Source organism: Battus philenor, unplaced genomic scaffold (assembly GCF_028537555.1).
Source record: "Battus philenor isolate CCGP_79_NKW_IND1 unplaced genomic scaffold, ilBatPhil1.0.hap1 SCAF_6, whole genome shotgun sequence".
Lineage (NCBI taxonomy): Eukaryota > Metazoa > Arthropoda > Insecta > Lepidoptera > Papilionidae > Battus > Battus philenor.
In genome coordinates, this window is record NW_027181726.1 from 12,592,627 (window position 1) to 12,616,182 (window position 23,556).

Here is a 23,556-nt window from a genome sequence, read left to right on the forward strand (position 1 = left end):
TTTTATAGAACGTGCTCCATTCATTTTGATTTACAGAAATTAAACTTCAATTAAAACAAAATATTTCGTTAAACCGTTAATAATTAATAATAATGCACGTTTACTTTAAAAAGGCTTAATTTATTTTTAATTTCATCAGGTAGATAGTAGGATAGTCCAGAATCTTTTTCAATTAGTAATACGATTTTATTTTTATAATTAAATTTATTAAAATATAAATATTTTATTATATATACCATAATTTAAAACTTCTTCATATATCCTCGGTAGTATAGTGGTAAGTATCCCCGCCTGTCACGCGGGAGACCGGGGTTCGATTCCCCGCCGGGGAGAACAAACATTTTTGGCAAATTATACGATCAGATGGATCTGAGGAGGCTTTAATTAAGTAATTTATACTGGGTTATTAGTTACAGATGTAAAAACTGTAATAGGTGAAAGTGAGCTCATTTGCCAACAAAAAAATTTATACCTCACCTATTTCCAATCATACTGTATATAGTGATCGCTCTGAAAAATGTAATTAATTACTTTTTTTTATTGGAATACTACGGGCCAATAACTTCTGGTAGTACAGTCTGTAGGAACAGATAGTAAACGATAATTAGGTGCAATATGTAGTAATCCGAATTTTGAAAATTCTCTTTCTTACTTAAGTTATTTCACCTGAAACTATTGATTTTTGTGATAGGGCTTACCATACATTAATTGACAGCTAATCAGCTATACATTCGCCCCTTTGAAGCCCTTACACCAAGAACCAATCGATCCTGCAACGAACGGCCATTGTTGTCGAAAAGTTCTCCCGTCGCGACCATAAGCAGGTAGACGTGGCGTGGGTAGGCTCCCGCCTGGGTGGACCGACAACATAGCTAAGGTTGAGGAAAGTCAGTGGATGCGGGTAGCGCAACGTGTTACAGTGAGGGTCTATCGATTGAAAAGAAGAACATATCATCCGTTACATCCAAGTTCTTTAACATTAAGTTTTGCTTCTCTCTGCTGTTAGAGGAATGATGTTCAGTTACATAGACAGCTGATAGACGAAGATTCAGTTTGGGATCAAATTCAAGAAAATTAAAATAATATGAATGTGAAATAATATTCTAAAATACTGCACTAATGTAATGTTTACTTTCATGTAATTGTGTATTGTAGTCATTTTATGTAATTTAGAATATAAACTGTTATCCTCGGTAGTATAGTGGTAAGTATCCCCGCCTGTCACGCGGGAGACCGGGGTTCGATTCCCCGCCGGGGAGACCTTTTTTAAATTCTCTAGCCACAATGTGTTTTAATATCTATTATTAACAAGTCATAAAAAAAGAAACGAATTAATTTCATGATTGGGGATATACAATTATGATTGGGTTTTTACTAGACTCTATGAAAAATACATAAATATTGGTAGATGATTACGCTCAAACAAGATCAAAAATAATACAAACATATATGTTTATACTATTAAAAATAGGAAAAAAATTAAATTGACTTTAGTTATTTGTCACCAATAATAATAACAGCGGTTTGATAATATGCATCGTGTAAAATATAAATGAAACGCCTTTTTCTATTTCCGAATAATTCTCGCAATCATCAACAGTATTATTTTCGATTATCGAAATTCCAGTCTTCTACAGACTATGAATAATTCGCAATTTCAATCATTGGCTTCGTTAAACTAAAGAATTGTAGTTATATTTTTTTTCAAATAAATTTATATTAAATTCTGTAGAAATAATGGTAAATAAAAATTAATAATACTTTTTTCATAAAATAACGTGTCTTTGGCTATTCAAAACTATATCACAAAAATAAATAAATAATATAATTTGTTCTTCTTGTTACGTCGTGTATTTAACATACTATAAACATGAAATAATCGTTTACTCATTGTATGTTTCTATTACAAGATAGTTTTAGTGAGAGTAAGAAAAAGTGACATAATTTAAGAGAACCGCAGTTAATGAAATCAAATGAAATTACATTTTGCCATCTTTTAACTTTGACTAGCGATATCGGCCTTGATTTTTAAATCAAAGCTTGTTTTCAACTAAATTTTATAATATTCGTATATGGTTATTTATATATAAAGTATACCTTTTTGAATAAATAAATTTCTTGTTCTATTACAAGAGAAAAGAAAATACATTTTTTTCATACACCCATATATACAAAAAGAAAGAGAAAGCGAATAGTGTAAAGATCTGTTAGGAGAAAACACATACGGGGACGGAGGGTAAAGCGAAGGCGGATCAGTTAGCCAAGGACGGCTTTAAGAGCAAAAGTCGATCAGAAAATGATAGGTGCCCAGGAGACAGCTTCAGCATTGAGGATATTTTTTCCGGACGTCGAGCCAGTCTGCAGCGCGCTCCGAAAAACCGAGATAGATACGTCTCTGGTCCAAATGTTCACGGAGTCAGGGGAAATCTTCGAATACCTGCATAGCTTCAAACTCAAAGAGAGTCTCTCGTGCATCTGTGGCTCTGCGATGGACCAGACCGTGATGCACGCAATCTCTTACAGTACCGCATTTTGCGGCATCAGAACAGATCAGAAAATAAAATTGTCAAAATAGACAGTAGCAGCATCGCCTCTTTAATGAGGGAAGCAGGATACCGCCACACTTTCTTGCAATATGTAAAAGTAAAGAAGTATATAGGTGAAGAAAAATTAATGTAATATAGAAATACGACATAATCAAAAAAATTGAATTCAAATCAAACAATACAATTAAAAAAAAATTATATTGTCAAAAATGTGGCGAATGATGAGAGGCGATGTATGTAAATGAATTCAATGAGAATGAAAGAAAACGTGAAGGAAGGAAAAGGATAGAGTGCGAGATAATGTGGTGAACGAAAGAAGCAAAGTAAATATACATGTAAAGTCCCTGTCAAAATAAAATAAGATATAGGAGGAACGAATAAAAATTAAGAAGAACGAGGTGACCACCGAGACGAAAACAAAATGCCGTTGCATGCTTCATCATCATCATATTTGCCGCCTACAGCAAGGCATAGATAGGCCTTTCCCAAAGATTGTCTCAATGACCGGACTTCACGCGATTTTGTCTATTTTATCGGTCTACCTAGCTGAGCCCGATGGTTTAGGACTATAAATTGAAATTCTAGTTATTCTGTCGATCATATACACAGAAAATAAGTAAAAGCGATTTTAAAGTTAAGAAGGCTGTTCTATCTAATCCTTAGATTTTCGATTTTGTATCTATATATTTATAGCGTGTTTTGTTTGTATGATAAGAACTATGGGACGTTATCGGCGCGTCTTACTAGTATCATGAACATGCCTGCGATTCTTGCGCGAACAATGCTTCCTCGTATGCAAACTATTTCTGAGCACAGCTATGTTAGAGGGCTTACTGACACAAATATTCACTCAACGAAGCGGAAATTACTATGATAAACGAATATGGAACCTTTTTTAAGCGTGCTAAAACGCATTACTTCATGATTTTTATATAATTTTAAAGAAGATTACTATCTACTTTTTTAAGTACTGAATTTTTTTAAGTTTTATGTTTTATGCATGTTGGAATTTATCACCTGAACGGCTGTGATGGCATTGAGTGTTGTTAGCTCAAGCTTCTTCACATTGGCTATGCTTGCTCATGTTCTCATATTTTGTAACAGAGTGGAAAGCCTGCTTTTAGGTTTTTAAGGCGGACACTTTACGGAGTATCGGGGAGATTGAGACCAGGGAGTACCACAGTTTTGTTGTCTTTCGAAGTGGGGAGTTATTCTAATTCGATGCTTTCCGAAGGGACCAAACTACGGATGGTATTCAAAATATTATTTTAATATTTAACAAAATAAAAAATGTTTAAAATTTATTCTTGGAGGATTAACAAATATACAAGCAATAGCTTCTTCCTAAATTAGTATAGTTATACTAGTCTCTTTCTCTCTCTCTCTCTCTCTCTCTCTCTCTCTCTCTCTATATATATATATATATATATATATATATATATACATATATAAGTGTGTATACGTGTGTATAAATATAGATAATCTATATTGATATTTGTAGAGTAATTGGACAATTTTAAATTCAAAACACGCAACCTAGGAACGGACCTTTATTTATTTTTATTTGGTTATCTAAATCGACGTCGTTTAATGATTTTCAATTATTATAGATATGTTTTAGAGGTCGAGGCTGTCCACATATGTACCAATACGAGTCTATATCTGATACATATCAGCACTTAGCTATTCAGCAATAATAGTAAGTTCATTAAAATTTTAAATAGTGGGTAAAAAGTGTGGAGAGCAAAAACGTTGCACAGGGTACAAGACATAATCTATCACACATATTGTGACACGCCGGCCTGTTTTTAAAAATCACAAATTTAAAGTTATTCATGACATACTCGTATGTCTATGGTAGATTAAAGGGTATTGTAATAAGTAATTTAGATATTATTACAGTAATATCCAAGCAATATTTATGCAATTTTTAAACTTTTTGTTTATTAAAAATTGTTCCTTATAGAAACACCGGGGTACTATTCTAGTGAGTATGACAGAAAAATAATAATACTAAATATTATAAATATTCCAAAATCATCATCTGTAACTAATATCAATGTATTTAATGGAATCAGGCGTTACCTGGCGGAAGTCCATCCTAAGTAAGAAAAGAAAATTTTATTGCACGACTACCTAATATCAATGTCTTCTAATGCATAGCCCATTTATTTTGTAACAAAATGGATTAATTTTTCTCCACGGAATACAAGTTCAAGTTAATACCACCGTATGCCATGAATATTTATATGCAATCAGTATGTTTGGAAGCACGTAGAAGTTCGCTTTCGTTTTCATAATAAAAATAAACTACCTGATTTATGTGAATAGGGTCAGAGGTTTGCATGTATTACGACTTTTTATTCAGAATAACATTTTTCCTGATGTACACATTAATTTTTTTACGAAAACTTTTAATATCCTGACAATTACATCATCGTCCTTACCACCACCACAAACATAATTTCAGTAGAAAGATGCCTGTTGCTGGATAAAAGCCTTTCCTATAGATTTACAATAAGACCGGAGGGAAGCAGCCTTCACCTAACGTTTTCCGAAGACAAACATGGTCTTTCTATCTTTTGAGTATACGTCCTACGTTACGCGTGTAGATCCGTAGTCTCCTCTTCAGAACCCACTATACTTGCGACAATCCTCACAGGCCACCGGGTTATACACAGCAGAACCAAATGCTACTCACCACACCACAAAACCCGTTTTTAACGAGCGGTCGCACACTCCGGTATCGCGAACAATGTGGGCGAACCGAGCATCTGGATCCCTCCTTGGCTCGCTCGCGGTGGACCACCAGCGTGGACGCTGCCGTCACAAGCTGCATACACACAACACCAATACAAACAACACACAGCTCTACACAAATAGAACGCTTTGGTACGCCTTTATGCAACTCGGACACGGATCCTCCCGCTCCGTGAACTCAGCTCCGATGAAGCAGTAAAAGCTCGGGTTAACAGCAACAACTAAAAAAGAGAATAAGTAAGTCTTCAGAACCTTTAGGCTCAAGCGACCGTCTGAGATCTGCCCACTGTCATGAAAGTAAACTATGTATAGGCTGAAGTTATATTTTTTAAAACTGGCCTGAAATTTTATAATGACCTATTTTCTTTATTATTCCTCAGACGTGCTGTTTTAATTCGCCACTGACGTTGGTATAATATTTCTCTCGTTAAATCTGAAAATCTCCAATTTAAATTGATAATTACATTACCGAATAAATATCGACTTAATTGGCAATAAATGTTTTCTCCGCCGCTTCCTCAAATATTTGTAGACAAGATTTGCTTCGACCCACGCGTTCAGTTTGCGACAATAGATGTTATAGTACGTAATTACATTTACATAATTTTATATTGAACGCAGAAATAATAGACTATTTTATGGCCTCACATTTTCGCGTCTTTGTTGATTTGATTCCATTTAATATTTTTAGATATATTTCTGAATGCTTTAATGTTTATAAAATTTTTCATCTATTTTTTTTAGTTTTGTGTTTTACGTTATTAAATATTCGCAACCTCCGAGAATAATCTAGCAATTTGATATTTCTAAGTTTTTGTGTTATTTTTATTATCATTTATTTATTCTTTGGAAAAAAACTTTAAAGGAATAGTTTTGAAAAACTTTCTGAAGAGTGTCTCGTAACATAGTATAGTTAGCTTGTAATTCATTAGTTGTAGTATGTGTGTAGTGTAAACATTTAGTAGTTTTATTCTTGCGTGTATAGTCAATAAATGTGTATGTTTATTTCATCATCCTGCGTGTTTCTTTTCAGAGTTACGTCCGCGGGTCACGCTACAATCAACGTGAAAAGCGCTTCTGTGGAAAGAGAACAGAGCCATAGTTTCTGGATTAGATTCTTTAAATGTGACTCAAAATGAGTTATTACTTTACATAATAGATTCTTAACTATATTAGGAATTAATAATTTAGTAGTACACGGGAATTTTTTACGTTTTACGTTATTTTTCGGAAAAAAAGTTAATTAAATATTACCGTTGGAATCGAAATAAATATTTTTATTTAATCGAGGCAATATCATCATCATCATTTCAGCTGCAGAACATTCGCTGATGGACATGGCCTACCCCGTAAATTTTCACCAGGGTCGGTTGAAACTGGTTGGATTCAAACGTCTTCCGATCGCTCAGCATAGGAGCTCTTCCCATAAGGTTGACAGACAAACTTCTTTAAGGACACCATACATATGTATAATTAAAATAGATCGTTACCTTTCAAGCAGACTAAGAAGAAGAATTAACTCACTTTAATCTAATAATATACAGGGTTTATTTTCATGTAAACTAAAAAGAAAACTTATTAACAGAAAGCTTGAATATCGCGCCAACAGCTTGTTTTATAAGAAAATATTCTCTATCTACTAATTCAATTATCTGATCTAACCTTAGATAATTGAAGCCGTTTAAAAAAAATACATTTTGTATAAACATATTATTAGTCTAAATGATCACGATCCAAAAACACATTTATTTGATACGCTATATAAAAAAAAATAATATTGAAAGATGTGATTATGTAAAATTCTTTGATAATATTTGGGCACACTATTTATGATGTTGAATCTATTTGCAATATGCCCGATGACATTCAATTGAACCAAAGTTTTACACAAGTAAACCTCATTTATGTAAATTGCATTTGCTTTGCTAACTAATCGTAACTTCCTCCGCGGAAGTTAGTACCTTAACATTGAAACTAAAATCGTCTTGACAGCGTAACTGAATTTAATCGATAAGGAAAATAGGTTTTATTTTATAGAAAAGGAATAGAGCAGCAATTCAGAAGAAGGAAACTTGATTACGTTCTGGATTTAAAAAGTATCACGAGTACTTTAGATAGAATAGACAGAACAGATAGACAGAAAACTGAGTAGATAAAGAACGTTTTCCGGGTTTAACAGGTATTTTAAAGTAAGAATAGCTTGATTATGTCATTTATTACATAACGATTAAATAAATAATACACTATATGCCCACACTTATTCATTTATGAAAAAATATGTATATATATAAGTGCATGTACGTAATTTATCCTATATATAAAATAATGTATCATAATAAAATATATCCTAACGTATACAATAAAGAATATTAAATAAATAAATGATAAATAATTTATCCCATATATTAACGTCAAGCTTAAAACCGCCGGGAAACTAACATAAGAATGAAGAAAGAATGCACCTATTTTTAAATTATTGTAAGAAATAAATAAAAAAAAATTCCCATAACTCAACGTCAAACTTGAAATTGACCGGAAACTAACCTAAAAAATCAATGCTCCTATTTTTAAATTATTAAAAGAAATAAATAAATTATTAATATATAGATAATTAATCAATTACTAAATATTAATTTTCCCTTTAATTACTTTCACGATACTGTAAATAATAATTTAAAATTCAAATTTTTAAATTCTCTTTTTCGAACCATTTTAACACTAATTATCACTAAGTTCAACTTAAGTACATGGTCACTTAATAAAAAAATAGATTTCATTAATTATTTCCTGAGGCTAGAGTTACCATACCCGAATTCGGCTTGACAATAATTTAAGGTACACTTTATATATTTAATATAATTTTGTAATTATTTTGTAACAAGCGCATGCGAAATAAATCTAAATATATATTATAATGGGAGTAGGTACATAACATGGTACATCATATAGGGTATGCAATACGCCTACCAGGTTTCAGACGATTTTTTTTAGATTGTCGGAAAATGCTGGATGTGTGGCGCTTCCAAGCGGTCCTTTTGGAAATCTATCAATAGGCTTATGTCTATAACCTATGAAATGATGATGATCTTTATATAGTCATTATAATTACTTAGGTCACATCAAAGAGGTAATGAAATTTATGTATATAATGTAGAGAACGGTACTATTTGAGAATAATAATAACTGCATGGGCGCAATTTAAAAAGGATCGTTTGTTCAAAATTGTTCACACTGCTTTAGCACCAATACAGTAAAAGTCTATGTGAGAAAAAAAAAACGTCTTAATTTGTTATGGGTTCTTCTGAGATCAGGGTACTTTGGGAACCGTTGCAGCATTAAATTGAAGGAATATTTTAATGAATTCTTCATCTGATTCTAGTTCGTATCAAATGAGTCTCTTCTGGCATTCTTCTTATAGCTAACACATGTGATGATTGTAAATAATCATATAAATACATTTAAAAAACTTTTAAGTTAAACGGTTTTTTGATACCCATATTGTGGTGGTTGTGGAAAAATATGTACCTAGTTCGCCATGTTGGAACGGCATCCATCTTGAATTTTAAATTTTTAAAAATAATCATCGTGTTTTACTAGTGTAGCCCTTTCATTTGATACCTATATTGAGGGAGTTAAGGAAAATATGTAATCCGCCATTTTGTATCGGCGGCCATCTTAGATTTATAATGTTATTGATTTTATTATATTGTATTGTCATCTAAATTAAATGTGTGTACCAAATTTCAGATCAATCTGACAACGGGAAGGTGCTTAAATTTCAATTTCTAATTTTGATCCAAATAAACAAATTCCGTACGGGTCGATCTAATAAAACCGTTTAAAAATAAATAATGACTAAATGACGATGTAATTGTTCAAGTCTCGACTCCCGACTTTTAGGCTAGTTGCCCTCATCTGAAAATGAAAATGTCAAAAAGGGAAAGTGTAAGTATTGTGATTAAAAAAAAATATGTTTAAAAATCACATTTAAAAAAAGAACGAGTTTAATGGAAAAGTTACGTACATCGAATCGGCTTATGAATATACCGGCGGCAAACTTCAAAAATTGTTAATGTATTAACAAAGCTTTCAAAACGCGTCTATACCCTCTTTTCGTGCCTATATAACGAACTAAAATCGTAAATGGGTTCATGGATTAAAATCGAGAAGTTTCCAAATGAAAAGAAAACTTTGAAAAACAATTTTTGTTGTTTATTGTATATATTAAAATTATCACACAAAACATAATTTTTTATTGAAATTAACAAAACACAATTTACAAAGTTATTTAACCAGAGATGTACTTACCTAAGTTAATTTAACTTAATTAAGTTATTTTTGTAAATTTACCCGAATCGTCATTGATCCTCTGTTTTTGACATAACAATGTTATTATACAGGTTGATTAATAAATGGTGTGTATAAAGAGGTGAAGGTACAGCTTATTTTTCAGCAAACTATTAAACTTTTTACACTTATTATCAAGTTGCAATCGTTCTGAAACTTTATTGAAATTCGCAAAGCCACTAAGTAAGTTGCACACTAGCGGTCCACAATACTGCAGGGACAGAAAGTAAACAGTGATTAATTTTAATTTGCAGTAATCCGTATTTAATATTTCGGAAACTATCGATTTTTGGATAGGGTGTCTTATACATTAATCGACAACAAATAATTTTATACTTTCACCTTTTAAAACTTCTAACCAATCAACCTGTACATTTGCATAAAAGATTAAACATAACATTATCCAAATCATACTTCCTATGCACAAGTAACTTAAAATTAAAATTATTTGTATGTGCATATGTTGGTTTATCTATATTTTACGTATTAATAAATTTTATAAGCGTATCTATTATGTTATTTTACTTTCTTTTAAATTTATAAATCATTGTATAAACGCAACAAGGAACTATAGCCTAGATTAGAGAGGGATAATAGGAGCTGTCCAATTTTCCACGCCATGAACTAGGAAATTGCTTGACCAATTTAAAGGCGCTGGTTTTTTTCCCTCAACTATAAAAGTTTAGATACAATATATATTTGCTGACATGTATTGTTATTAAACTATTATTGTGATAAAATAACGTAATTACACGGTAATAGTTTTGTTAAATTTTTGATATATTTTTTCTTTTTCAATAACTCCCGCTATTGGGGGCTACCGTTTTCCCCTATCGTATTTATTGTACATGGCATTAAAATCATATTAATTTTTTCACATAATCTTTTATTTATTGGCTCATATTTAATTTGTCGTAGGAACTTCTTTCTTCGTTTTACGTTCTACAATTGTTCTAACATTCCATACAATACTAATTTTCCTTTCATGCGTCGCCTCACTTCAATCACCTCTTTCCTCAACTCCTACAGATACAGTTATTTATTACTTTTTACTATTATTTATTACTTTCTATTAGCTATTAAATATCCTTGATACTAATTTAATATTACATTTTATTGAATTATAATAAAAAGTTTTTTTAGAAAAATTCTTAATGTTTTATCCGTTAATTTTGACTTGTTCACACCTTGGTGGTTTTAAGTTTAGCCATTCCACATACCTGAATCAAACCAAATCATAAAATATATTTTATTTTAAATCAGAACCTTTCCTGACGTTATCTTACACGCGGTGGCGTTAATATTTGAGAGAGAAAAAATTGTCACTGAATTATACTTGCAAACTAAAGGTCATCTGGACTTTGATTTCTGAAGCGAAACTGCCTTATGTATTAAGGTAGATCACACGTTCTCTCCTGTTTATTAATGTATTCCTTTGTGCATACGTCGCTTTGTACTGATCACTGTCAGTTTGTGTACTGGTATTCATTTCTAAAGCTTATTTGATATGTATGAAACGTAAAGTAATCATTATAATTTTAGTCTAAAGATGTCCACAGCTGGACATATGTCTACCACATAGACTCAATAGGGCAGGTTAGAAGCGGCCTGGATCCAGCGTTTTTTGACGACTATATAATCCATAAAATCGACTGTCCACCAAGCGACGAGACATCCTATGCTGCTCTTGCGGGTCCGTGGTCTTCACTCCAATAGCCAAGATACCTTAAGGTACCAGCGGCTATCTATTATGTGGCCACTACAACTTGCTATTTCGCTGGGTTATATCGGAAACTTTCGTTTGTAAAATAATACGTTTTAAATTAATGAAAACAATCCTGCATTTCTTTATCATTTTATTCATCATAAATACGCATGCTTACGTAATTTAGTATGTGAAAATATTCATATAATCTTCATTTCTTCTATAAAAATATCTTATATAATAATTTATTGTGTAAGGAGATAGATGTCTACTGCAAGGCATAGGCTTTTCCTTAAGGTCGCTACGATGAGCGTATCGTATAGTGAATTTGAAACACAAGCTAGAATATCCAAACTTTTTTAAATTTGGAGTGCATTCTTGCGATGTTGATAATTATTGACGTCATATGAACTATTTGGCAATTAAGCCGCTTCAAGGTATCAAAAAAGGCTTTTCATAACATTAATTTCGTTATCTAGATAACCGATAGCCGTTCATTTAACCAAAAAGTTTGAATCAAATTCTTCAAGATAGATTAATACAACAAGACCTGTAAAACTACCCATTATAGTGCTTTCGAATTCGATCTACCACGTCATACGTATGCGCGTTGCGGAATGGAGGGAGTATCGGCCGCTTGTGGGTGTTGCACATTCTGGAAATCGGGTGATGTAATCTGTGGTTGGTATTGTACGGGGGTAATTATAGTGAATAAGGAACATTAAGTCAGAAACTATATGACGGTTGCGGCATTTAAAATATATCTTATCACACACCTACACCCAGAAGACTTCAATAAAGATTCTTAAAAACTACTTACGTTATTAATGTAATATTTAAAATAAAAAATATCAATAAAGTCAGTATCCTTAGATGTTATAGAGTCGTTAAAACAACAAGCTCTTTGTTAAACATGCTCATGCTCGTCTTTGCAGTACCTAAATAAAACTAAAACTTCTTACATACACTCAGACGGAGGGAAACGTAGTAGACTCTTTCTAATTAACTTAACCCAAACTACACAGCACGAAATGCAATTAACTGTTTTGAACTTAAAAAGAGTCTCAGGCAAGAAAACCACCATAATATGTGAAACATTCAACATGTGTTATGTAATTATTTAACTTAAGACTAATTTTTTTGCGCGCAGGAGAAAAAGAAACTTATTTTATTTTAAATTACTTCTTTCATAATTAGTTCGTATAAATGTGGTACTCACTAGGTTTGTGCTAATTAAAAATATATACTACCGATAATTTTTTTTTAATTGCATATATTTTGCACGAATTCAGGGAGATTAGTTATAGATGTAAAAGGTTATTAAGGTTTTACATGTATTTCCAGTCATTCTACATCTTTATCAGTCTGAAATGTGATACATTATTTTAATTTTTCTATAGGCATGCACAAACCAATATCTTCTGGAAAAGGTTGCAAGGAGAGATAGTACATAATAATTAATTTTGATTTTTGGTAATTCGATTTTTTTAATGTATCGTTATTACGTGATTTATAAATTCGAATGGATGGATAGGGAGCGTTAATATACCGTTTCTATCCAACTTTTTGAAGCTTTTAAACCTATATATGTTCTACATAAAAAATATCTTTGATGTAAAAACTTAGTCAATATTACATAGTAGATGAATGTTCAATATGGCAACATTAGCGACTCAGAGAATGCATTATACGCGGACAGAGCTTGATTAAAGAAATTCTAGATCACGATCAGCGCAAATAAAATGACTATTACCCTCTGCTAATAATAAAAATGATGTAAGTGGAAACTAAGCTGAAAGATGTATGATATTATCATGACGTGTCTTTCTGCTTAATGCGTTGCAGAATTTTTATACTTAATTTGCATGAAAGGAATAATAAAACATTGCAACCTAAACATTGATTCTGTAACATCTTTCTACATAAATAAATATAAGAGAAATATAGGAATATCCTCATGTACTTTGTATCAATAGAGGAAATTAGCTTTTATTATTAATGACGCAGTGCTTCTAAGGTTAAAGTTGGGAATGCTTTATTGTTATATTGATATATAACAATAAAGAAAACTCAAGAAACTGACTAAATGAAATGAAAGTAAATGCTAGGCAAGTTTATTTTATCAACTATGGCTACTTCGGAACATGATATTGTATTAATATGTTTATTAATTATAAGTACTTGACGAAAAAATGTTACTATTTATTTAGATGGATCTTAGGTTCTAAAGTTCTTTAAAAGTATAAGACCAATTATTTTTTTGCGATAATACATTACAATAACGTGCCATGTGATTGGAAAATTTATTTCGTAAGTTTAGTCTCTGTTGTAGTTGCTATAAAGTAAAGACATGCAGTATTTATCCGACGATATACTCGTACATAACAATTATGCTCATAACACTACGTTTGAACATAAATAATATTGAAAAACTGCTTGTAGACTAGAAACAATTTGGAAAGTTGATATTACACAAAATATGAAACAATATTAATTCGTTATTTACAAGCTACTTCCTATGAATATGATAATCATAAGTTAGGGCAAAGAAATATAATATTAGAAAATTAAGAAATTTTTGAATATGTCATAAATACTCTGATAACTGTATTAAATCGAAAGACGACAAATCCAGTACCATGAAGAAGTCTAGGCTAGGCATCGTAGGACTGCCATCCCAGGTGGAATATGTATTGGCCGAGGCCTATAAGGGTCCGTCGGCCTGAATAAGTAAATTAGTTACGTTTACGCTAGTTACAATTGTCAATGACAAAAAATAGCAGCAGCACAGCTGTTCAAAACATACAAGTTTTTTGGATTTTAACTATAAAGGTATAATAATAGGAGAACTTCGTAGACACAACACAATGTTGTCGATTATCTACAAGAATAAGTTTTTAAGTAAGATTTCGTTGTTTAATAACATTTCTATGTCAATCTTTGATTTTCATCTTTGCAATGTCAATACCGTTGTGAGGGTGATTCGAAATTAATTGTCTTGGGACATTTAGATAAATTTGCTCAGCGTTATTAAGATTTTATTGGACACTTATTTGTTTTATAGATTCATAAGATTTATTAAATTATGTTTGGTTAGTAATAATTAATTTTGATATTATCTTCAACTATGTTTTCACTGCACGAAATTTACACTTTAAAATATTAAATTACATTTACATTTATAGTGGCCGGTTTTCCTTGGGTAAGGTATTTAGTTTTACGAAGGTTCACTGGGTCTCTATACAGTGATGATTTACAAAAACTGTGGAGATTGTTGTCGTTTAATTGCGACATAACCTGTCCAACCACAGGTAAAGTAAAAAAAAATTGGTAAATGTTTAAACAACAAAGAGTTTAATTTGTTTGCCTGTTAAAAAGTTAAAAAATTGTGTTTTGATTGCCTTCTAATAAAACGTTTGCATATAAATGCTTATCTATAAAATAATGTTAGGAAAGTAATATAAAAATATTTCTTATGGTCCCAATGTAGGGCAGAGACGAACACCCGCAATATACAAAGTTATTTCACCAGACGATGCAGATGAACAAAAAACTTTTGTCGTAAACAAAAAGTCATTACGGAACACATTTTTGTAAAATATATTTTTCTTTAGGCGGAAACTAATTAACCTCAATCTAAACTTTCTTCTTACAAATTGCACAATTTCAGTTCGCCATACAACCACATAAAGTATCGGAAACAATTCGCATTTTTATTAGACTTTTATTAATAAAAACAAATATACATTTTAATACAATCCAATTTAAATATAAAAGTTGAAAGTTATTTTAAGTTTTCTTATTTTTTATTAAAATTAAAAGGAACTTGCACTTTTTTCTCATTAAAATCGTTGGGAGGTGCTAAATGCAGGCTGATCCCACTCTTATGGAACTATGAAGCCTTTGTCCAGTTGTGGACGTCGACTGAAACAGGTTTAACAACAGACTCCATATTTACTGTCATATATTGCATTAAGTTTTTTGTTAAAAATTTCATACATTAATAAACGTAATAGATCCACAAAAATTGTTATGTGAACATGAATTGTATATTTGAAGAATTTAATTATAGACATTTTTAAATTGCAACATTATTTTGATTCTTGTAAAGAAATACGTGTTATTTGAACATGCAAGGTTCAAGCATCGCAAAAAGTGTGAGTTATTTAAAATTGTTTTTCTAGAATCGAACCCACGACCGACAATTGCAAGTTTCAGTCCTGTACGTCTGGGCTACCACTGCTTCAGGTTCATGCATATGCATTTATTAATTTTCCGTCCGCCTTATTTCAGATGAGTATTAAAAAAGTATAGAGTATGGGTATATAAAAAACACAACCAATAAACTTGATGGATCGTTCGGAAAAATAATCATATTTTAAAGTAATAGCGGTGTCTCCCAAGAACGTCTTGATAAATGAGCTCTCAGATATGCAAACTAAACGTAGGCACTCAATTAAAAATGAAAAGAATTTTCATGATTTTTAATAGACGTTTCCCGAGTAATATTATGCCTATATTTATGGTTTAAGCATTAATTTTTTATAAAAAAAATTCTTGCAAAGTATCTTTATAATGAGACTATCATTCTAAGCATTTTAAAATTCAAATATAAAAGACTCGCAAAAACAAGCGCCAAATAACACCATTAGCTAACTAAAGTGTAAAGTTACGGTACTGAAATATTGCAAAATAGTATATTATCATCATCGTCGTTTTCGTCATATGAGGTCCACCGCTGGACAAATGGCTCCCCCCTAGATTTCCAATAGAATTGGATTTAGTTGAAAAATTAGATTGAAAGCCTCTTCAAATCTTGACAAAGCCTGCTCACCCTGTAAATGGATATACAAAACATATCAAGTATTATATACTATCTATTGTTGACTTCCAGTGGGTTTATTTTTAAAAAATAGCGTAGTCAGATTTTAATTTAAAATTATAGCATATTACAAAGTTAGTTAGCTGTTACATTAGAAAATTGCTTTTAGCATTAATGATATCCATTATGTTAACTCCCGTGAAATCTACTTACAAAGCGTGCAACAAACTCTAAAAGCTTTATTACCCGTTGGTTGTTTTTACACCACGTTAACGTGTGAAAATGAAGTGTAAGTCGTGATTTTTTTCTCTTACACACTTTTAACTTTGTTAAACGTTTTCATCTGGAATTAACAGTTACCAACAGTTAGTATATGTACAGGAAAAATCTTTGTTATTTTTTTAAAAAGGTTAATCCAATTTTATATTATCTTTATTTAATCTAGAAGTACGAAATTTTTCTATTGATTTGGAAAACAAATGTAAGTTTAATGTTTTTAGAATTTCATTATTATAAAAGAGGTTAGAATTTTAAAAAAATAATTATACAGGTAAACGTAAAAGTAATACGCGGAATACAAATAAATCCGAGACGTGGTCGCTTACGATGAGCTTCATAAAAAGCTCAAGGTCAATCCAAAGAGCAATTAAAAGGGTTACGCTCGAAGTTCTGCTGCGAGATCAAATTAGAAATGAGGAGATCCGTAGACGAAGAACGTAGAACTAAGGTTACCGACGTAGCTCTAAGAATTGCTTGTCTAAATTGGCACATTGCTCCTGCAACCGATGGCAGTTGGGGTCGAAAGGTTCTCATGGCAACCAAATGTAGGTAGACACGGCGTCGGTAGGGCAGCACATGACTAGTAACCGTGGCGATCTTAGAGGAAGGACCGTGCCTTGTGCTGAGCGTCTATTGGCTGAAGAGAGAGAAAAAAAAGGTTTATTGAGCCGTGCCTTTAAAAGTTTTAAACATTAAGATTTTTTTTAAATGCTTACGAAAATATTTACAAAAATATTTCACAGATTATTAATTTAAAAGTTACAACATATACAAAATGTCAATTGACGTCAGTTGACGCTTTATTTGACAGTTAACCTTTCCACTTACTGTTATAATAATAGTTGGAATATAGTTATTGTATACTTAAAGTTCTCGTTATGTCCTTTAGTATTGTAACTGGGTTGTAAGATGCGACAATGAAGCCGTTAAAGACACGTAAATATCGTGAGAATCGCTTCGCAACGTCTCTGAGTTATATAAGTGTTTTGTTTTTGGGAGAAATAAAACTAAAAGAGAATATAATGCTGTAATAAAATTAAAAATAATACAACCATTTAATGGCTTCATTTATTTAACGCCAGAAAATACGATAGAGTTATAACAAGATAAAAGAAATCAGTAGACGGTCTAAATATTGAAGGTTATTAAAAAAAGAAGAGAAGGAAGTAAGCAAAAAGAGGAGAAGGGCAAGCTATTATAAATAGCTTATATATTAGCGGTAGAGGATTGATACTTGCTCTCTTAGATTGCGGGTTCTATTTCCTGTACAAAATTTTATACAACTCACACTTTGTGTATCGGTTATATAGGATTGCCATAGCTCACAAAAAAATCCAGAAGATAGATAGCAGCGCCCTCTGCGTACTGTAATACCTTATTGTGATCGCGACCCCCAATAGATGTCTTTGATGGAGGCATATGCCTTGCATATGCGACTATGGGTTGTATCGACAACAACGACGACGAGATTTTTTATAAATACAACCTATAAATGTTAACGTGGTTTGATAACATCAATATTTTATTTGATATTAAAATTTTTAAAGAGTAAAAGTAGAATAAAAAAGTATTAATAAGATAAAATAAATAAATTGGTAAGTAAGTAATTCAGATCTTTAACCATATTATTGTAATAATTATTAAAATAGTAAGTTAGTTTATTCTTGTAACAATAAAAGTTTAAAAAACCAAAGTTTTTTACGGTCTTTAAACTTATCTTAGTAATTAGCATTCTGGCTTGTATGCGAACAGAATAAAAGCTTAAAGAGCCGCGCTTAGTAAAACCGTGTTTACAAGTGGTATGATGGGTACAACAAGAGAGGATCTCTATTTCTCTTACTACTTTTTACATAAGCATGTATAATTGTAAAGTAATAAAACATCACTTACAATCGAAGTCTTTGATATATATTAAATTATTCTAATAACTTCTGATGGGCATAAATAACGACGCATCGATAACAGAAGAGAAGAGTTCTCACGTTGATTTCTGATGACATTATCAAGCAGAGTTTCGCCATTCAATAACGCCATCCAACCGGTCTCGTCGAAATCGAGACCGAATTATACTACAGGGATTGCAAGCCTCTGACCATTCTACAAAGAAGCGTTGTCGGAGATTATTCCGCCACTTCTTTTCCCAGCGCTAACGCTTTCCCAAGTGAAAGTATTGATATAAATCAGGCAATAGCAAGAGACTAAGTCGAAGTTCAGTCCTCTCGGCCTCCCTTATGTCGGGGTCCCCACTTGGCGGCCTTTAAGCCAAGCCACTCTATGGAGCGTCTAAAGCAATCTCAGAGCTCGGCGGCATCCTTATCCAGTGAAATATATAGTATGTGAGGCTCGTGCAGTGCCTCTTCTGGAAGTCCTCAGACTTCGCTACCTTATAAGAGGCCTTAGGCTAGACGCCTTCTGCACCCTCCCGCCTTCTGTGATTGAAAGTTTGGTCCAATAAAAAAAAAACTCTGAAACTATATTTGTATTGGAAGTAAAATATGTTGCAATCATTTAAAATTTGATTACAGATTTCGGCAAAGCTTACACCGCAAAATCTTAAAAATACTATATTTCTATGACCTGTATTATGATTGGCTATAAGTGTAAAAGATATTTAAGATATAGGATATTTACCAACATGAATATTTAAAACTAAATGATTTAAACATAAAAATTAAAATGGACCACGAAAGGCCTATATCTTCTGGCAGAACAAGTCTGCAAGGATAGATTTAACAATGATTTATTTTACTTAACGAAATTTGAAAACGAATTTTACGACATCCGTTACTGATTATTTCTGAAACTATTGATCTTTTGATACATAAATTGACAGTAGATGAGTTATACATCTATTTAAAGTTTTTACACATATAAGTAATCATTTGGTATATCATTAAATGTGAACCTTTACGTAGTATAAATAAAACAGAAAAACAATTGCACGAAATATGAAAAAAAACTCCCATAACAAAATAAAAAGTATAAAAATAACAATGAAAAACATTTATATATTTATTGTGGAAGCGCCTTTGTTAAAAAAACTGCATGCTGTTTAGCGAAATTACATTCAAACCGTGTGCCAAGATAAAGCGGTGTTTATAAATTAGGAAATTCTTTTTTTAAGCTAATTACACCTTGCCATGACGTAATAAAAAGCTTAGTTTCCGTAATTATATACACGATTTTAACATATTTTAGAAACGAAATCTTTCAATAATTTAAAACGTCATAATAAAAAGAGTTTGTCAAAAAAGCTTTTAATTTTTTGCACTTATTTTCAACCACCAATGTAAAGTGATCATTCTGAAATATGGTATATTAATTTTTTAATTGGAATGCAACAAGTCATTAACATCAGGCAGTACAAAGTCTGTAGGAAGAGCTATCTCTTCTCTAGACAATAATTAATTTTAATATGTAGCAATTAATGCAAAAAGTCGAAAAAGCTTTTTTATACTATATTATTATTACGTTAACATTGCTTTAGAAATCGTTGATTTTTGGAAAGTGTGTACTATATTAATTGACAGCGGATGAGCTAGATTTTTATTCCTTTAAAGCTTTTATACCTTTAAGAAATCGCCCTTTGTATCAAATAGGTAAACGAATATTTCAAGTTCTTACTAAACATAATTTGAAGAAAAGTAGAATTAGATAACTTAACTAAATAGAAAATAACTTGGAAAACACAAAAGTTCTTATTAGAGAATGGCAATCAAGATCTTTACACGTGGAGAGTTCTTCTTATAACCCGATGGACGCCCACTACAAAACATAAGTCTTCTCCAAAGATCGCCACGATGGTTCTATCATCCACATTGACTTTCCGCGACTTAAATATGTCGTTGGCCCACCTAGTGGGAGTAATAAAAAGGATAGCACCTTATGTAGTATATTTACCGTCTCTGATTTGTTTTCGTATAGAGTCGTCGTTACTTCTTGAACATGGCTTCAAATAACTAACCTAACCTAACCTATCCTTTGGTCCGTAGTTGAAGACAGTTTAACAAGTATGAATTGGGTATACGGAACATTATCAATACATCTTACATATGATCACGTAGGTATATGCCAAACTTTCACCTATTTATTTTAAATTGATGTAATTTAGCTGATTGTGAGATTATATTTATTGTATTTAGTTTATAATATAAGCGAATAATGGCTATAACAGAAACAATGTTCAATAGTATTGAATATATTTGTGATAACTTGGATAAAAAAATTGTTTTTTAAAAACTATGAAATCATTGCATTGTTATGGATTTGTCATTATCTATGTTCCCGTATCTATACTGTAATGCTCACGTATACATTATCATTTAATGGCAACAATTCTCTTGACTATACTAATTTCTAATTGTAACACTAAATGCGATGACGACCTATAATTTTATCTTCATACGGGTATTTCTAAGTACGAAAGTATATTATTTTAAAAATAATAATTTTGTAATCTCTTTACTAAATGTAATATGTAGGATATAAAAAGCCATAAACTCGAGTACAAGTATTTTTTTTCAAAGCATAATTATATACATATATTAATTTCTATCTAATTTTATAGACAATACAATACAATATAACGCACTGTCTTAATACAAGCTGATTACTTAAAGATGTGAAAGCGTTAAACAGATGAATCCAATGAAATTCTACCGGAATGTGAGAGACCAATAATAGTTCTGGCAGAACAAGCTCTGCAGGGACAGACAGTAAACATTAGTTAATTGTAATGTTTGGTTATCCGAATTTTGAAATCGTATTTTTTTACCATATTATCGTTATGTTATTTATTATTTCTGAAACCATTTATTTGTGGATAGGTTGTGCAATATATTAATTGACTGCAAATGTGTTATATATTCACCTCACATATCTCTAGAGTCGATTTTCATTCTCTATTATTGATGAGTGATTCCTGTAATAACTGTCGGTTTCATTCGACGTTTTTAACACCGCTTATGTTACTCATGTGTTAATGTCTATGGACTGCGATTAGTCTATGCATTGATATTTAAAAACTATGTTATTGGTTACTCTATAAAAAGTAAGTATAAAATTTAATTCACAGACTAAAAGTAAAACAAGATTTATAAAGTTTCAGTGCGATCGCGCAAACGCTCGGTTCCTTGCCAGATATAATAAATTCCAATCAAATTCACTCACCGATTACAGCGGCGTAATAAACGAGGCATCATATTTGCTTTCAACGGACACTGGCACAATTATTTTTCGCTAATGAATTCTAACAAAATATGAACTATCCAAATAATGTAATACAAATAATTAATGCAGTGTTTTAATAGTTCACAACTAAGTGTTTCAACATAAATAAATTCCAAATAGTTTTGCAATGGAAAGATTTACAGTATTGGAAAAAAAAGTCCCTAGTGTCATTGTGTTTCTCATTTCCTGAGATAACGGATGTTGTCTTTATAGCTTCATAATGTTATTAGCTACGTCTTAAAAAATAATACCGATTATCTAGTCGAGCAGTCGTAGGTCACGGGTTGAATTCTTGAGACATTTTCTTGAATAATTCACAACTTGTGCATTAGTTATGTAGGATTGTCAGCGCCCACAAACAAGTTTCCAGAGGATAGCCAGTAGAGTCCTCTGCACACCATAATACCACACTGCGATTGCCAACCTACCTGCCTGGCGCGCCGGTTTTGGCTTGGCCCTGAAGATATCTTTGTAGAAGGCCATTGGCTGTCTATGGGCTGAAAGAACAATCTGGTTGAGTTACGGAGTAAGAAGATAAAAAATAATTCATAAAAATATTTCTAAATACATATTTTCATTTTTTACACGTATGTATGAGAAAGTTATTTTAATTGAATTATACTAGCTTTATGCGTGAGAGACGTTACTTTTTTAGCGTGTTTATGTATAAAGATTTCACTATTGTAATGTTCGAAACTCTATCACCCATTTTTTTAAAAATATTTTTAAAAACATTTACAATTTTTTTGATATATTCACATTGGTTTTACAATATTAGCAGTAATTTAAAAAAATGCAATAACATCCTCGGTAGTATAGTGGTAAGTATCCCCGCCTGTCACGCGGGAGACCGGGGTTCGATTCCCCGCCGGGGAGAAATCTCTTTTTTAACTGGTTACTCATTTATTGAAACTGGTTGTATTTGATGAAATATTACAAAAACAAATTAATCGTTTACTTCTTGCGTCCTCATAATTGTACTTAAATAGAGTTAATGTCTAAAACAAATAATCATTCCCAAAAGCAAGCTTTTGGGCAGAAATGAGCAGATCCGTAAATGAATTATTTTTGTCGACTTTCTTCCACGGGTTGGCAAATGGCAGAGGGTAGGTCACAAAGCGCGCAGAAAAGATGGTCGCTAAGATGATAAGGTCCTGGAGCGGAACTCAGCCGAGATCATCCGCGTACAAGGTCCTCTGCATCCAACGTCTTCCGTCTTAAATGATGGATGTTTTATGGCTGAAATGATGATAATAAATGATGAATATTTTAGTTATCACTAATTTTGATATTAATAAAATCATAAGTTTTACTTTCTAAGTGAATATTAATTAAATCGATGAGTTGCTCAAAGAAACAGATGTAGCCAACCCTCTCGTACCATTCATTTACGGATGCCGTAGTCATAGAGAGAGGATAGAACTTTTGATCTAAAAATATAGCTGATTAAAGCCTGTAGCCAATAATTCATTAATTTTAATCAAACAAAATAACCACGGTGGAATTTCCGGATGCAGTTCGAATGTAAATAATGGTAAGAGAATATCATAATATCAAAACTAGTTTCAAATAAAATCGAATCTCTATTATCCTTTAAAGAGATAAAGAAGTTTTTTTTTATTTAGTGACTTTATTGTACTCGTCAATTCTATAATTTACACAAAAGGCAGTAGAAAGGAGGCTAATGGGTGTAACTACGGGACCTAGAGACAAACAAAAGGTACAGAAATAAAAGTAAAGACACAAATATCGGCATTAGAATGGTTACACTCAAATGGATACGGGCCAGTCATTTTGCCAGAAAACAAGATATCTAATGCAAGCGCCTGATTAAATGTAGATCATGGATTACGAGAAAGGCCACAAAT

The 23,556-nt window shown here is 31.7% G+C and overlaps 3 non-coding genes across 3 annotated transcripts; all 3 read left to right on the plus strand.

The window, feature by feature from the left end:
• Positions 1–260: 260 nt before the first annotated feature.
• Positions 261–332, plus strand: TRNAD-GUC (transfer RNA aspartic acid (anticodon GUC)). The gene has a single exon. It is a non-coding gene; the product is annotated as a tRNA-Asp (tRNA).
• An 855-nt stretch (positions 333–1,187) lies between these two features.
• TRNAD-GUC (transfer RNA aspartic acid (anticodon GUC)) lies at positions 1,188–1,259 on the plus strand. Its single transcript has one exon. It is a non-coding gene; the product is annotated as a tRNA-Asp (tRNA).
• Positions 1,260–22,492: 21,233 nt separating this feature from the next.
• TRNAD-GUC (transfer RNA aspartic acid (anticodon GUC)) lies at positions 22,493–22,564 on the plus strand. The gene has a single exon. It is a non-coding gene; the product is annotated as a tRNA-Asp (tRNA).
• Positions 22,565–23,556: the final 992 nt, after the last annotated feature.